The following is a 16,833-nucleotide window of genomic DNA, read 5'->3' on the forward strand; positions in this document are numbered from 1 at the left end:
TATATCTGAGCTTGCTTCTCTGGGCTCCGTAAAATAGGACTAAATGCTGAGGACCAGCAGTTGGGGGGTACAGTCTGCTCTCTGGAGTCAGCAGATAAAATGCAAGGTGTCTGGGGCACCCAGAGCTCTAATATTTAATACTCATCAGCTTCCACTGCAGCTGACATAAAGACGCACTTAGCAAGGGGTGTGTGCTGCTCCAGGGAGAAAATGAGGGTAATTGAAATTAACTTGGCTCCTGCCGTTTTTTCCTCCTTTCCTAATCACCGGGAAATCTGCTGCTAGCTGAGCAGGAGGGCCTGAGGGCCAATGCTCCAGGGAGTCCGGGGCTCAATTAAGCTTCGGTAAATTGGATTTCTGGCCGTGAGGCCATGGGGCTGGGGTTGGCATTGAGGCATGAGCTGCCAGACGGTATTAGGCCAAGGGCTGACCAGATGGGCCCAGCAGCTAATTCAATCTGGTTTCCCAGAAACAAGACTTGGAAGGCCAGAGCTATGGGCCTGGAGAGCTGCGACTCCAGCTGGGAGGGCAAGATCTTATGTGGCACTGGGCCCACCCTGTGGCTCATCTCAGGGAGTCCTGTGCCCGGCACCTGGCCTCGGCCAGCTGTGCACTAACAATCCTGATAACCAGTGATAGGTGGCAGTTTAGTGCTAGGGAAAAAGCCCAGCCTGGGGATTGGGGGCCAGGGCTGTGGGCCTCACACAGGTATCAGCTTGCTCTAGGAATGAATTTAGGTAAGTCTCATTCTCTCTCCAGGACTAACATTCTTACTTCTATGGGCTGCCATAGTCTTAAAAAGAAAAAAGAAAAAAACCAAGAAGGAGTCAGAAAACTCAGAATGGGAGAGAGAAAGGCTGAAACAAAGAAAGGGATTGTAAGATACATGGATGGGCTTTGGTCTAGGAATAGGCCAAGGTGGATATCCAGGCCGGCATGACTCAGTGAGTTTGGTGCACAAGTGTTATATAACCCGTTTGCATAAGTTCATACTTGGCTCTAAGTTACTATTGTCTGTAAAAGGTGTAACTGTCTTGCTGATGTTGTGCATGGGGCTTGGCTTTTGGGGGCTCAGCTTGGCTCAACATGGCTGGACATGGCAGGTGTGCAGTTACCCAAAGAGAGGGAGTCAAAGCTGTCCGTCTTGCAGACGGACAGGAGGAGCCAGGACACAACTTGGCTTGCTTGTGCCCAGAGAGAGAAAGAGTTAAGCTGCTGACTCTGAAGGCAAGGGAGAGCTGGCTGCGCAGCTGTGCATGGGGGCAGCCAGCTCAAGCAGCCGAGACAGGGTGACCAGCGTGTGAGTAAGCTGTTGATGAGAAAACCAATTTAAATAAGCTGTGTAAGAGAGCTGCTGCTGAATAAACCATAGTCACCTGCCTGTGGCCCCCGAAGTGTTCTTTCTGCTCATCCACCCACTCCCCTTGGACTTCAGCATGGGCTGGACCTGGACCCCGGGATCTGACAGAGATCATAGGAGATAAAGATAGCATGAGAGAGAGAGAGGCAGAGTGAGTCAGATACACAGAGAGAGGCAGAAAAAGATACAACAGGGAGAGGGAGAGACATCTAGACAGAGCAAGACAAAGAGAGATACAGTTGGCTTAGAGAGCAGAGAAAAAAAGGAAGAGAGAGACTGAAGCCAAAGTTTCACTACAAAATGAATGTTCTAAGTGGGGGTGGCAGGGCTTTTTTTTTTTTTTTTTTTTTTTTCCTTAATCAAGAATAGTTCCTAACCTGGTCTTAAAATCCCAGTTTCCAAATGGTCAGAGAAGGCCGCATTCTCATTCTTGGAAAAGAGGAGAAGGAGGGTTTTTCTCTCTGCTTCTCCTGGTTGCTTTCTCCAACCAGGGCACAGAATCCCAGATTTGGGGCAGCCCCAGCAGCCTGAGCTATCTGGTCAGTTGGCCCCAGCCAAGTCTGCACCAAAAATCTTCCCAAACCTCACACAGAGTCCTCACACTAGCCCCTTTCTGGGCCTTAGACCACCCCAGCTGTCAGAGCTGCGATGGAAAGGTCAGGGCCAGGCCAGCACAGCGTCCCTGCGTTCTGATTGGCATGAATCCTCCATCATTTCCTGCCCAGTCCTTCTTCCCAGAAGTCACACCGTGGGAGTTTCTGTGTCCTGCTGTGTCCCATTTTCTGACACCCAAAACTCACCATGCGTCATTCCTTCAGGCCTTTTCTCTCTTGGACTGGGCCTGCCAGAGACTGAACTCACATCAGGGGGCTCTGGCAGGCTGGCCAGCCACTCCCATTCCCACCAGGGACTTGTTTCCCATTTTCTGTCCCACCCCAACCTGTGCTGCAGCCCCAGGTGTCCCTCATCTGCGCCAAGTCAGGCCCATCTCTTGGCTATCCAGTAACTACTGGGAGTCAGAGCCTCAGCTTCCCTACTGGACATGGTGAGCCAGGGAGAGAATGGACAGACTTGAGCAGCGGTTCTTGGCTTGGACCACACATTGGAGTCACCTGGGAGCTGTCAAAGCCACCCATGTGCCAGGATTCCACCCCCGAGAGACTGCTGTAGTTGGCCTGGGGAGTGGCCTGGACATTGGGATTTTGAAAAGCTCCCAGGGGATCCTGATACGCATCCAGAGTTAAGAACCAGTGTCATCAACCCAGGCCTGCGCGAAGAAGAGTCCACCCCAGACCTCACCTGACAGAGGCTCAGAGACAGCCAGACCCTGGCTCAGGGTAACACAGCTGGAAGGGGCAGAGTGGTGCTGGCCAGAGTTCCTCCATCACCTTCCTCAGCTCCTCACCCTCTTCAACTCCAGTGACAAGAGAGAGCTCTGTATCTTACTTTGGTCTCTGTCCACTCTGAACTCTGGGATCCCAAGAGTCGAGTTCTGTATTCATCTATTACCAACAATATGTTCCTCTATGACCCTCGTCTCCTCGACTGTAGTTTAGGGAGAACAGTAACCACTTCACAGGGTTGCGGTGACAATTAAATGAGTTAATATGTTAAGGGCTTATCATGGTGCCTGGCACTTAGTAAGAACTAAATATATGTTATCTGTTAGTATTGTTGTTGCTGTTATTGTTACCACAAAGCATGAACAAACGGCAGAGTCTGGCTGGCAATTTGGGGGAGTGGGGCAATTCAATGGTATATGTTATGAGTTGCACAGTGGCCTCCCAAAAAGATATGTCCATTTCTTAACCCCCATACCCTGTGAATGTGGCGTTATTGGGAAACAGGGTCTTTGTAGGTATAATAAAGGATTTCAAGATGAGATCATCTGAGCAGGGCCTAAATCCAGTAAGTGTCCTTATAGGAGACAGAAAAGGAAAGGCACAAAAAAGACCATGGAAAGACAGAGGCAGAGGCTGGAGTGATGCAGCCATGAGTTAAAGAATGTCTGGGTCCTCCAGGAGCTGGAAGAGGCAAGGAGGGACTCTGCCATAGCACATTCCAAGGGAACGTGGCCCTGCCAGCACCTTGATGTCAGACTTCTGGCCTCTAGAACTGTGAGCAAATTTCTGGGATTTTAAGCCAACCATTTTGTTTTAATTTGTTACAGCAGCTGCAGGAAAGCCACCTTCAGAGCGAAATGTTGCTGGCTAGAAACATCCCTGGACCAGGCCAGTTGACCCATTAGCCCCACCTTATGGAGGTGGGATAGGGGGGTAGTGGTTCAACACTGCCCTCTGTTGGTGCTACAGGGGGCTCAGGCCTGAGGACCTTCTGATGCAAGCACTGGAGGTGCCCCCTTCACAGTGGAGGCCTCAGCAAGTTCCTTCCCCTCTGTAGGCCTCACCTACCCCCCTTCCTGGCGTTTGGCGTGTCTCCATGAGTCTCGGGGAGAAAACACCCCCATGTGATCAACTCCTCTGAGGTCAGGCCTGGCAAGGCCAGGAGCAGCCTCTGGGGTGAAGTAGATGCCCACCTGCCTCTCCCTGCACTGCCCAGGACTTCAGGGCCCAGACCTCCAGAGCTAATGGCTAATGCAACCAGAAAATGAGCCCTCTCACTCTACGGCCCCCTCTCCCCAAATGGACTTGAGGAGAGTGAGCTCTAATGAAGTCTTTTCTATGGGATAGTTCCAAAGCTTCCCTGTGGTCAGCCGAGGGGCACCATGAGGAAGCATGTGTCTGGGCAACAGGCCCCTGTGTGTTGCCAGGCAAGCCTAAGGGGGTCCTTGGAGAGCTTTGTGTCCGGGGCTCTCGGTGGTGACACCAGCAGGGCCAGCAGTTTCTGAGGGGGCTACCCACCCACACCTCCTCATTCCCACTCTAACCATGAGGTGTGTATATGGGTGGGGCTGGGGGAGGCAGGAGCAGCTGCTTGAGGGACACCAAGGACAACTTGGTGAACACTGACACTAAAAGGAAAGCCAAGTGCATTGGAGTCCAGTGGTCTCATCATACAGCTGGGAATACCGAGGCCCAGAGAGAGGAGAGACTAAGGTCATACCTTGATCAGTAGCTAAGCTGATGTGGGAGCCCAGATTCCCTGTCTGCCCCTGAGAAGTGTGTGTTTACAAAGCACATGCTTGGGATAAGGCTGCTCTATGTGTGAGTTGAAGGGTTGGGGTGAGCACATTCATGCAGCAGTCTGTGGCTGACAGCCCTAGCTGCCCATTTAGATTGCACCCTGTGGGAAGATGTTCAACTTGATGGCTTCCTTGAGCCCTCCATGCAAGGGGGAAAGTCAAACACAAGAGGCAGGGGCCCAGCACAGTGCTCAGGCCCTTATGGAAGGAGGAGGTGGAAGAAGAGAAACAGGAGGGATGGGCAAGGAGAAGTTTGCAGCTGAGCAGGGTCAGAAAAGGACCCCGGAGCACTGTTCCTCAGTGGATGGGCAAGCTCTGTTCTCTTGTGGGGACTTTTATTTCTTCCCCTTGGGAAACCATTCTGGGCTCCTGACATGCCTCAGACCACAGATCTAACACACACTTGCAAGAGCACTCCAAGGAGAGTGGGCATCAACTCCCTCCCACCCCAGTGAGCACTGCCAGCTCGGCACTGTGGGGCAAGTGCTCCGAGTGCAACACCAGGTGAAGAACCAGCGTCTGCCGGACGATGGACTCACTGTGTGCAGAACACGGTGCTAGGCCCTGTGGGAGTTCAGTGAGAGGATTAAGGAAGAAATAACTTAGTATTTCAATGTGTTGAGATTCCAACCCTGTGGGAAACTGCCTGATAGGAAAATCTTTACAGAAAGCAGGTAAATGTATGCAGATCTTCACGGCCTAAGTAATTTTCTAATAAGGTGTGAAAATATAGTGAGTGGTTTGGGTGAGGAAGGAGGAGGCAGGCTTGAAGTAGGGCTTTCAGGGAGGGGAGGGGCAATGCCTGATATTAAAGACAGGGAGGGTTGTGGCTGGGAAGTACAGTGGTGAGTTCAAGAGGCCCAGGCCCTGGAGCCCCCAGCCTGCTTCACAGTCTGTGATCTCCCTTGGAGCTGAGAAAGGCTTTTTTGGTCTCCACAGTGAGCCAGCTTTTTAGAAATGGGCACATTGTAATTGTACATATTTATGGGTACAATTTGATGTGTCAGTACAGATATGTGCCATAATGATCAACTCAGAGAGGTAGTACAACCATCCCCTCATGCATGTATCATTTCTTATATGTAATGGAGTACTATTCAGCCATAAAAAGAATAAAATCCTGTCATTTGGAACAACACGGATGAACCTGGAGGATACCATGTTAAGTGAAAAAAGCCAGGCACAGACAGGCAAATAGCACTTGATCTCACTCACATGTGGAATCTAAAAATAAGTGGATTCAGGGTCTGGCCCAGTGGCCTGTAATCCCAGCACTTTGGGAGACCGAAGTGGGCAGATCACCCGAGGTCAGGAGTTTGAGACTAGCCTGGCCAACATGGGCAAACCCCATCTCTATGAAAAATACAAAAATTAGCCGGGTGTGGTGGTGGGCACCTGTAATCCCAGCTACTCTGGAGGCTAAGAAAGGAGAATCGCTTGAACCAGGAGGTACAGGTTGCAGTGAGCGGAGATTGTGCCATTGCACTCCAGCCTGGTCCACAGACTCCATCTAAAAAAAAAAATAAAATTAATTTTAAAATGTGCACTCAGGAACCACCCAAGCATTCGGTGGTGTCCAGTGGAGTCATGTGCCTGTCACAGATCCCTTCTCCTGTGGCTTGATCTTTGCTACCTCCCCCCATTCCTAGATGTGTTGGCAGGAACAACTCCTTTTATCGTTTGGTTCTGTCTTGTTTCTCAGTGTGGTGTCCTCGCTCCCCTCTTAGACTGGGAATGCTCTCAGCAGAGGTCTGCTGAGAGTGGGACAGAAGAGAGAAGGGAAGAAGCAAAACAAACTCCCAGTGGTGAGACCTTTCCTCAATACAGGTCTTATGGATTTGAGTCAAGGAGATTTCTCTTTTAATTGTGGGGAAATACATGAAACAAAACACCGCTTCAACCATTTTCAAGTGTATGATTCGGCGGCATTAAGTACACTCACAGTGCTGTGTAACTATCATCACTAATCACTGCAGAACCTTTTCATCACTCTAGAAGGAATCCTGTACCCATGAAGCAGTCACTTCCCATTCTGCCCCTTCCCCTAGGCGCTGGTTGCCACTAATCTGCTTTCTGTCTCTGTGGATTTGCCTCTGTGTCAAGGAGATGTTTTGATATTTGTGTTCCACTTACTATGCAAATAACCATAGGAGAACCCATAATCTACACTTTCAATTCCATTAATTTCAACAATACCCACTCTCCACCCACCTCCATAGTTTAGAAATTATTGTTTTAGAGACAGGGTCTTGCTCTGTCACCCAGGCTGGAGTGCAGTGGCTCAATCACAGCTCACTGCAGCCTTGAAGTCCTGGGCTCAAACAATCCTCCTGACTCAGCCTCCCAAGTAGCTGGGACTACAGATGCACATCACCATGCCTGGCTATTTTTTTAATTTTTTATAGAGACAGGGTCTCAAATTGCTACCAGGCTGGTCTCAAGCTCCTGGTCTCAAGCAATCCTCCCACCTCAGCCTCTGAAAGTGTTTGGATTACAGGCATGAACCAATAAGCCCAGCTAGGAATGATGTAATCCCTATATACTATGGGGAAAACACTAGCCTAGAGGTTCAGAGACCAGGGTTCTAGCTCATTCTGTCCAAAGTTATGTGATCTCTTATGGATGAGGGTCCCTGATTGTCTTTAGGCCTTAACAATCCCCATCCTGAGGCGTGGGAGGTGGACTCGGCTAATAAATTCCAGGGCCCTCTGTACCTTTGACCCTCCAGTGCCATAGCAGAAGTCCATTGACCTGGCAGAGCACAGGGTGGGTGGGACCTGGGTGACTGGGTGCCAGGAGGAAGCCAGGCCTGGGGATAGGGGGAACACTGGTGAGGGCTCAGACTTGGCCTGCCTTACCCACCACTAGGCTCGGGGCAGCCCTGTCCACATTCGCTTCCTGGCTGGTCCAAAGCCGCAGGCAGAGTCTGCAGGTGGGATATGCCAGTCCCCGTCATAATGCCTGCTCTGGGGTGAGCCTCCTGGAGGCCTCAAGCAGTGGCCTTCCTGGGCAGGCTGAGGCAGGACAGGGCAGGACAGGGCAGGGCAGGCCTGGGGGACCGGGAAGGGGCAGAGGTCAGAGGTCAAGGCAGGGTGGCTGCAGAGTGGGATGCAAGGTCCTCAACCCAGAGGCTCCCTGGGCCCTACTTTCCCTGGCTCATGAGAGCCTGGATTCTGAGATCTGCCAGGACTGGGGCTCGGCACTGCCCATGGAAACAGGTGTGGCAGGGAAAAAAATTATAACCAAATATTTATAGTCACCTCTCTTCTCCCTTCTGAAAAGGGAGACTCTTGGCCTGCTGGACATTATTGCATAGTGAAGGGAGAAAGGTTGAGATACAGAGTTAAAGAAACTAAGAGGGGCCAAACTGGTCCACTTGAGGAAAGATGGGGGAACCCCAGGAGGGGAGGAGGGGATGCCCTGGGGAAGTGGGGGGCTTTCCAGAGGGGCCAAGAAGGGAGGGTAGGATGCAGAAAGTCAGAGCACAGTTCTGAGTTTTGGAGACAGCAAGAGAAGAGATTTAGATAACTAAAGGACAGGGCTTGTGGAGAGAAATGTTTGGAGATTTGGGAGATAGTGTATCGTGCGATGTATTGTGAAAACCCCTTCTTCATATCCCCAGAAAACTACCACTGACGATTTATGGTACAATTCGGTGCTTTTGCAGAGAGATTGGTATCTCTTTTTTTTTTTTTTTTTTTTAAATAATGCATTGGCTTGGCTCCATTTGAATTAGACATCTTCAGCAGGTTTTATTCATGTTCCATTAGCTAAATATTGGGTTTCCTATATTGTGGGTTGCCTGAAACCACTTTGTAGGCCCTTCCACAGTGGGAGGCACCTCAGAAATCACCTCTTTGGCCTGCAGCTCCATCTCCCCAAGCTCTGGGGTTTCTTGAATGAGTGGCCTAATTTAGAAGATAATACAGCATCCCTAATCTGAAAATCCAAAATTGGAAATGGTTCAAAATCCCAAACTGTTTGAGTGCCGACATGATGCTCAAAGGCCAGGTTCAAAGGAAATGCTCATTGGAGCATTTTGGATTTCAGATTTTCGAATTTCAAAGTCTGGAAAAAAAAAATCTAAAATCCAAAATACTTCTCTAATTGTAACCTGGAATTGCAATTGGGTCCTGACCTGCCAGCTAAGGCAGTGAGCAGTCAACAGGTTCTCCACGCATTCCTCCCGCCCCTCACCCTCCCATGGGCTCCCTGCTGGCTGGACTTGTGCATCAGCCCCCAGCCTCCCCTTGCACCTGCTGGAAAGCGGGCATGATGCTCCTGCCCTGTCTTCCTGGATCTTGGACCACTGTGACAATTGCAGGATTCCAGCCAGGGAAAGTGCTACAGGGTAGAAGTAGTTGGTACACAAAGTTCCTCCAAAGAGGAGGTTCCAACAATGGCACAGCAGCCCCGGGAAGGTCTGTGACTGTGTCTACGCCTCCAGCTCTGGCCCCTGCCTCTTGGGGCGCTGCTCAACATCACCCTCAGAGTGAGAGGAAGTGGGTATCAAGCTCAGACCTGCTCCTCCTTCCTCATGGCCTTCCTGTGGCCTCTGACCCATCTGTGAAATGAGGGCAGTAGTGTCTTCTTCAGTGCACTGCTGGGAGGTCAAAGAGAATGGATGCAAAGTGCTGAACATAAAACCCCAGCACTGGGAGGTGCTCCCTCAATGGCACCTTGAATCCCAGTCCAGAATGCAGTGCACAAGAAATTTGATCTTAAATTTCTTGATCTTAAATGCAACACTTGTGTTTCTGAAGTCAAGCTCCCTTTCCTGGGCAGTCAGGTATGCCTTAGCGCTCTGGTCCTATGTGAGGTCAGGGGGCTTGGTGTGCAGAGAGATACCTGTCCTCTGTCATCCTTCCACCTTGGTTGCCACTGAGACATCCATTTTTCTCTCCATCGTTTCTGTTCTGTGGCAGGCCTAGGATCACCCCAGACACACCACACTATTGCTGGGGGTAGCAGGAAATGCTATGCAAGAGGGTCAGGGGTCCCCCTGCCTCCTGCCTCCCTCCCTTCCTCTCTCCACTCTACCACATCCTCCCCCGCAGCAGTGAAGTTTAGAGCTGCCGCTGGCTAGAATGAAGGGGAAGGCAGGGAGGAGGAAACCTGTTAATATCTCAAAATTTGCTTCCATCCTAGTGACCTATATGTCTGAATATAAATGTTTCTTTGAGCCATCCTCCTGCCCCACCACAGCAGCGAGGCCACAGGAGAGAGGGAAGACATTTAGGAACAGATGAGTTCACAGAGGGGAGCGAAAGATGAGGGAGCTCTCAGAGGCTGTCTGATGGTGTACTTCCCATTCCTCCATAAGAACACATGTATGGTCTCCTTCCTAATTACTTTGCATGCTTTAAAGCCAATTAGCTGAGAGCACTAATGGGATTTCACAGAGGGGCTCCCTGGCCATATGGCTCAGGGCCTCCCTGGGTGCACCTGGGATGGCATTTGGGAAGCTCAGGGAGTGACAGATGGGTTTGGTGACATTCAGGAAATTATGCAGACCTGCTCAGTCCTGGGCCTGGGGCCCTGATTCATCATAGGCCTTGGGAAGTCAGGGGCTGGGGAGGGAGCACAAATGTGAATTAGTGATCACAGGAGTGTGTTCCGCCAGCCCCCTTTGGAACTCAAGGGCCGTTTAAATAAAGCAGAGTACAGATGGGTTTCCCGAGGGTTCTCCCACCCCGGGGCTGCCTTGTTCAGGGAGGTGGAGGAGGAACTTCCCCAGACTCCATAGAGAATATGCAGAGTGGAACCTGCTCTGTCACTTGCTTGGGCAAATCACTTCTGCTTTCTGAGCCTTAGATTCCTGTCTGTGAAACAGGATAAACCACCTCTCCTAAAAGTGTGGATTCAGTGAGATCATGGGTGGAAATTAACCTGGCCATGCTTGATACAATATAAATGCTGAATACAGCTAGCAGGCCACTGTCCTCACTGCCCTGGGCCAAATGGAAAGCATGCTGAAATAGAGACCCCAGCGTAGGGGCAGTGGCAGGAAGGAGAAAACAGTCACCCACCCCTGACCCCACACACCCAGGGAGGTGCCTGCAGGAGGAGGCATTGAAACAGGAGTGTGGAAAATAAGAAAGACTTCAGGAGGAAGAGAAAGGGAGAAGGCAGGCCCCGTGTCCAGAGGGGCACAAGCAAAGGCTCTGAGACAGGAAAGCATCCCCTGGTTCTGAGGACAAGGCTCCTTATGCATTGGAAATGACAATAGAATGACAAGTGGTGGGTCTTGGGTGTTCCATGAAAACATAGGCTTTATTTGGTAGGCCATGGAGAGCCCTGAAAATTTTTGAGGAAGTGAATAGCAGGATATGACCTGTGTATTGGAAGCACAGACTGGAGGGGCAAGACTGGAGCCAGAAAGGCCAATTCAGGCGAGAGGGGATGGGAAGGGCTGGGAGTCAAGAGAGGCCATGGGTGTTGTGATGATGGACTCAACAGGTCTTGGTAAGTAATGGCCATGCAGGTGGGGGTGGGGGGTCTAGGACGATGCGCAGCAGCTTGATAGGAAGTCTTGGGGGCTGAAGGGGCTGTTACAGAGATTGGAGTCAGGATTAGGGGAGCAGCAGGCATGAGCGGGGTGATGAGTTTGTGTTTGGATGTGGTGAATTGGAGGAGGCCATCCAGGCCATTACCAGCAACTGTGTGGGACTGAATCCCAGGGATCTGTTAGAGTTATTTGCTTGGGGTTCCCTATCCTCCCCAAGATTGCAGCACTGTTGAGTGGGCATCCCATACCCGGGTGTTGGCCGTGGAGGTTCTGGGCAGACCCGGCTGAATGCTGTGTGACCCGGCTTCATTGCCTCCCTCACCTCCCATGCTGTGTACTCCAGTGGGCCCAGGACAGGGGTTCTCTGAAGTGTGGGGCTCAGCTGTTCCACCTCCTCTGCCACACCCCAGGGGTCTGTGTCCCTCTTCATGGGCACCATGGCTCTGCTCCCCCTAGACTTTGGGTTTTTTTGGAGACAGTCTCACTGTTGCCCAGGCTGGAGTGCAGTGGTGGGATCTCGGCTCTCTGCAACCTCCGCCTTCCAGGTTCAAGGGATTCCCGTGCCTCTACCTCCCAAGTGGCTGGAATTGCAGGCATGTGCCACCACATCCAGCTAAGTTTTGTATTTTTAGTAGAGACAGGGTTTTGCCATGTTGGCCAGGCTAGTCTCAAACTCCTGGCCTCAAGTGATCTGCCTGCCCTGGCCTCCCAAAGTGCTAGGATTACAGGCAGGAGCCACTGCACCTGGCCAACTACCCCAGATTTTGTAGCTTCACCTTGTCGAGATCTCCAGGTCAGCTGCAGAGAACATCCCTCAGGATGGCTACCTGGGGATTGCCTCCCCACATACTCTGATTAAAAAAAAAAAAAGTCCCAGCACAGTGGCTCACACCTGTAATCCCAGCACTTTGGGAGGCCGAGGCAGGTGGATCACCTGAGCTCAGGAGTTTGAGGCCAGCCTGGTCAACACGGTGAAACCCCGTCTCTACTAAAAATACAAAAAATTAGCCAGGCGTAGTGGCAGGCACCTGTAATCCCAGCTACTCGAGAGGCTGAGGCAGGAGAATCACTTGAACCTGGAAGATGGAGGTTGCAGTGAGCTGAGATTGAGCCATTGCACTCCAGCCTGGGTGACAAGAGCGAAACTCCGTCTCAAAAAAAAAAAAAAAAAAGATAAATTTAATCTCCCTTATTGGACTCAGTAATTAAAAATGGAATTGGATTTTTGACTTATGCTTCCTGGCTTGAGTGAGCTGTGCAGAGGCAGCAGGGGCAGCAGCAGCAGCTTTCAGACAGCTCACGAGGCCTGGCAAGGGGATGTATTTAGGCTTTCCCGGGTGTTACCAGGAGAAGCAAGCTGCTGTCTGAGAAAGGGCAAAGGTCAACATTTGCAACCTGGGATTTCATTGAAAAGAATATCTGGGAAATTACCACTAACTAAGCAACTGATTGAGAGAATGATGAGATGTTCTAACCACACACACGCTTATTCTCTCCTTAGATTTTTATAATCCTCATTCGATGAGCATCATTCATCCAATAAGCTCTTACTGAGCGTCTTCTTGTGTGTCAAATGTTGTGTCAGGCTTTGGGGACACAGATGTGAAGACAGGATTGTACATGGAGGAGCCTGGACTTTGGGGTACCTCAGGGTACAGAGTAATCCCACCCCTTTATCACCTATGCCAAGCCAGTCATGGAATGGTATGCCCCCAGCCTCAATGATGGCTTCCAAAGTGGGAACTTGACCTTAAGTGTTCTGATCAGAGAAAAATCCAGGACTTTTGTCCCATGGCAAAGGAAAAACAGCTTTCTTCTTCTAGATGCTGCAGAAGGTAGATGTGATACCTGGCACAGCTGCAGTCATTTTATGACAATGAGGAAGCCTGGAGGACAGAAAAGGAAACAATTAGAAGAGAGAAGAGTCCTGATCCAATTCTGTCTACACATGGCAGGTTGCCAGACTCTACAGTTTGGCCAGCCTACATGTTCCTTTTAAAGAAAAGGAAGTGATTTAAATAAATCAATCTGTAGCCAAGAGCTCTAACTGAAATGGGCATGTATTATGTGCCTGCCATTTACATGACAAATTTAATTGAGTCCTCACAACAGCTTTTTAATGTAGAGATTGACAACCTCATTTTACAAATGAAAATATCAAACCCGGTGGTGAAGTGACTTTCTGAGGTCGCCCCATTACATAAGTAAAGGATTTGGGTTCTAGAAGTTCGACTCCGACACCTGTTTGCTGCAATACAAAGTTGCTTACTGTGTTGGCATTGGAAACTTCATCAGATTCTCTATCTCTCTGTCTCTCTTCTCAATCCTCCTGGGATTGTTTTTCCTGTTTTTATTTTTGAAACTAGAGAATGGATCAAGTTTCATTGCTGGGTTGACAAGGGCATGCAGGGACACAGTCCATGTGAGGCATGATGCCAGTCCCCAGGCCCTTGCAGAAAGTTTGGGGAAGCCTTCAGGAGGTGTGGAATTGCAGAGGCAGGACTACAATTAGCTAGATCTGAAGAGGCAGGGGACCCAACTGTCATCTGGACTCTGAGTAGAAAAAGAGAAATCAGAGCCTTATAGAAAAGACATCTGTACCTTGTTCTGCAGACAGACTTCCTGCTATGATGCACCTTATTTTTTGCATACAGAACAGGCTTGACATTTATGTAGATTGATTCCAACTTAGCATTTTGACCAAAGGAGCTATTAACCCTTTCCCTCCTGTCCTGGGGGAAAAACGGCTTGTGGGGCCTGACCCACAAGTGGCCCCATCAGGCTGTTCCGGCCTTTTTCCGGCTTAGTCTCTGGCTGGAAATGGATGGCTTCTTTATGACCCTGAGGAGGCATGGCTAACAGGAAGCACATTCGCTCTCTCCTGAGCTCATTTTTCACGCGGGCTCCTTTTGCTGGAGAAGCAATCAAAGCTAAATCTCAATTTTGGGGGCAGGAGGGGCAGCTGGTGGCAGTCATCTGCATCTGGGCTGTTAGATAAAACCTCCACGCAGCCTTTGGAAGCCATGCTCGAGATTTAAAGGGGAAGAGCTTTCCTGTGTTGACAATTGCTTTACAATTCACTTAATAACACTCCAGGTCTTTGTACAGAGGTATGCACCTTCACTCTGCTGCTCCATCTGAACCTAGTTACATCCCTAGGGGACAGGCGTGTGTCAGGATCCTCTTTTCACTCTAAGGATACTGAAGCCCAGAGAGGTCAAGCCAGTTGCCCTACTTTGCCCAGCTGTTCAGTGGTCAAGTCGGTGGTTTTAGTCTCTGACAATTCAGTGCCCTTTCTATTACACTGCACTGCCTTTCATGCAGGTTTAAAGGGAACAGGAAGAATCTGTGCTCCAGTGCACTGTCTCCCCATAGGACTGTGAGCTGCTCAAGGCAGGGTGGTCATGGAGTCACATCTGGGCAGCATGATGTGGAGCACCACTGATATTTGGGAGTCCATTTGGGACTGGATAATTTTTTGCTTTACAGACATTTCAACGAGTCTGCATTTAGCATTCCTGGACCCTGGCCGCTAAACTCCAGCAGTGCCTCCTCATTCTTATAAAACCCTCCTCCCCATTAAAAAAAAAAAAAAGAGCCCCAGACATTTCCAAATCTCCCAGGATGGAGGGAACAGGGTGGAGTAGAAGTGGGCAGTACCACCCTTGGTTGAGAACCCAGTCTTTGGAATAAGATGGCTGAGGTTTCAAACCTTGTCTCTGCTTTCCCTAGCAGGGTGACCTCGGAGGTATGGCTTCCTGATTCAGAACATTTACCCCAGAGAGTAATCAGGAAGATGAAACGAGCTAATGGACCCAAAGCACAAAGCTCCTTGCCAACATGAGATGTTTTGATTAAGTAACTAATAAAAATAACAAATGAAATCCTGTCGCATTAAGAGCTGGTGCTACTGTGTTTACAGTAGGTGCTCCATAAATGTGGCTTCCTTCTTCTGCATTCTCTGCATCTACCTCAACAACCACATCAAGAAAAATAAACATTTATTGGCTTACTTTTTACACATAAAGCATTTAGCAAAGAATTTGACACATTGCCCCATTTATTCCCACAAGAGCCCTATGAGGTAGTTATATTATTGTCCCTATCTTACAAATGTGGGAACTGAGAGCAGAGATTGACTAACCGTAGCCTGTGGGCCAAATCCAGCCACTGCCCGTTGTTACTGGAACAGAGCCTCATTCATTCATTCATGTGTTGTCTATGGTTGCTGCTTTTACACTGAGTAGTTGCTTGCAGCAGAAACCATATATGGCCTGCATAACCTAAAATATTCAGTGTCTAACCCTTTATAAGAAGAGTTTACTGACCTCTACTCCAGAAGGTTAATTTAGAAGGTGACAAAACTAGTTATGGTGGAGGCATGAGTCCAACTCAGTTCAGTTTGATTCCAAAGCTCAGGCTCTTAGACGTCACACACTCCCACTGGAGGTGGTGGATTTTCATTAAGTGGTTGTTAGACACTGAAATTGTAAAACATTTATTTTAAAATAGACTATATTATATATTTGGTTTTTATTGCGGTAAAATATCTGTAATGTAAAACATACAGTTTAACCACTTTTAAATGTACAGTTCATTGCCATTAAGTGCATTCACAATGCTGTACAACCATCACCATTATCCATTTCCAGAACTTTTTCATCATCCCAGACAGAAACACTGTACCCATTCAACAGTAACTCCCCATTCCCTCTCTCCCAGCCCCTACTAGTCACTATTCTACTTTTTGTCTCTATGAATTTGCCTATTTTAGGTACCGCATATAAGTGAAATCATACAGATTTGTCTTTTTGTCTCTTATTCCATTTAGCATGTTTTCCAGGTTCATCCATGTTGTAAGATGTATCAGAATTTTATTCCTTTTTAAGGCAGAATAATGTCCCATTGTGTGTACTCTCAGATGTTCCTCCATTTACAATGGAGTTACATCCAATAAACCCACTGTAAATGAAAAATATTGTAAGTCACAAATGCAATTAATACACCCAACTTACTGAACATCATGGCTTAGCCCAGCCCATGTTAAACATGCTCAGAACACTTACATTAGCCTACAGCTGGACAATATCATCTAACACAAAGCCTATTTTATAATCAAATGTTGACTATCTCTTGTAATTTATTGAATACTGAAAGTGAAAATCAGAATGGTTATATGGGTACTTGAAGTACAGTTCCTGTTGAATGTGTATCACTTTTGCACCATTGTAAAGTCAAAAAATATTAATTCAAACCATTGTGGGGCCAGGCACGTTGGCTCACGCCTGTAATCCCAACACTTTGGGAGGCCAAGGCAGGTGGGTCACCTGAGGTCAGGAGTTCAAGACCAGCCTGACCAATGTGGTGAAACCCCGTCTCTACTAAATACAAAAAATTAGCCATGGGTGGTGGCACATGCCTGTAATCCCAACTACTTGGGAGGCTGAGGCAGGAGAATCACTTGAACCTGGGAGGCAGAGATTGCATTGAGCCAAGATTGTGCCATTTACTCCAGCCTGAGCAACAAGAGCAAAACTGCGTCTCAAAAAATTATAATAAAAAAATAAAAATACAACATCATAAACTGGGGACCATCTGTGTTTGTTTTTGAATAGATAGTACATGCATAGAGTACAAAATTCAAAAGATACAAAGGACCTAGAGTGAAGAGTGAATCTCTCTCCTGTCCCTTCCCCCTGCAGGCCCCAGCTCCCCTCCCAAGAGACAACCAGTGTTACTGCATTCTTGGGTATCTTTTCTGAGAGGATTTTATGCACACTCAGCATCTAGGTTTCAATAGTATTTTTAAATTTATTTTCACAC

Source organism: Theropithecus gelada, chromosome 7a (assembly GCF_003255815.1).
Source record: "Theropithecus gelada isolate Dixy chromosome 7a, Tgel_1.0, whole genome shotgun sequence".
Taxonomy (NCBI): domain Eukaryota; kingdom Metazoa; phylum Chordata; class Mammalia; order Primates; family Cercopithecidae; genus Theropithecus; species Theropithecus gelada.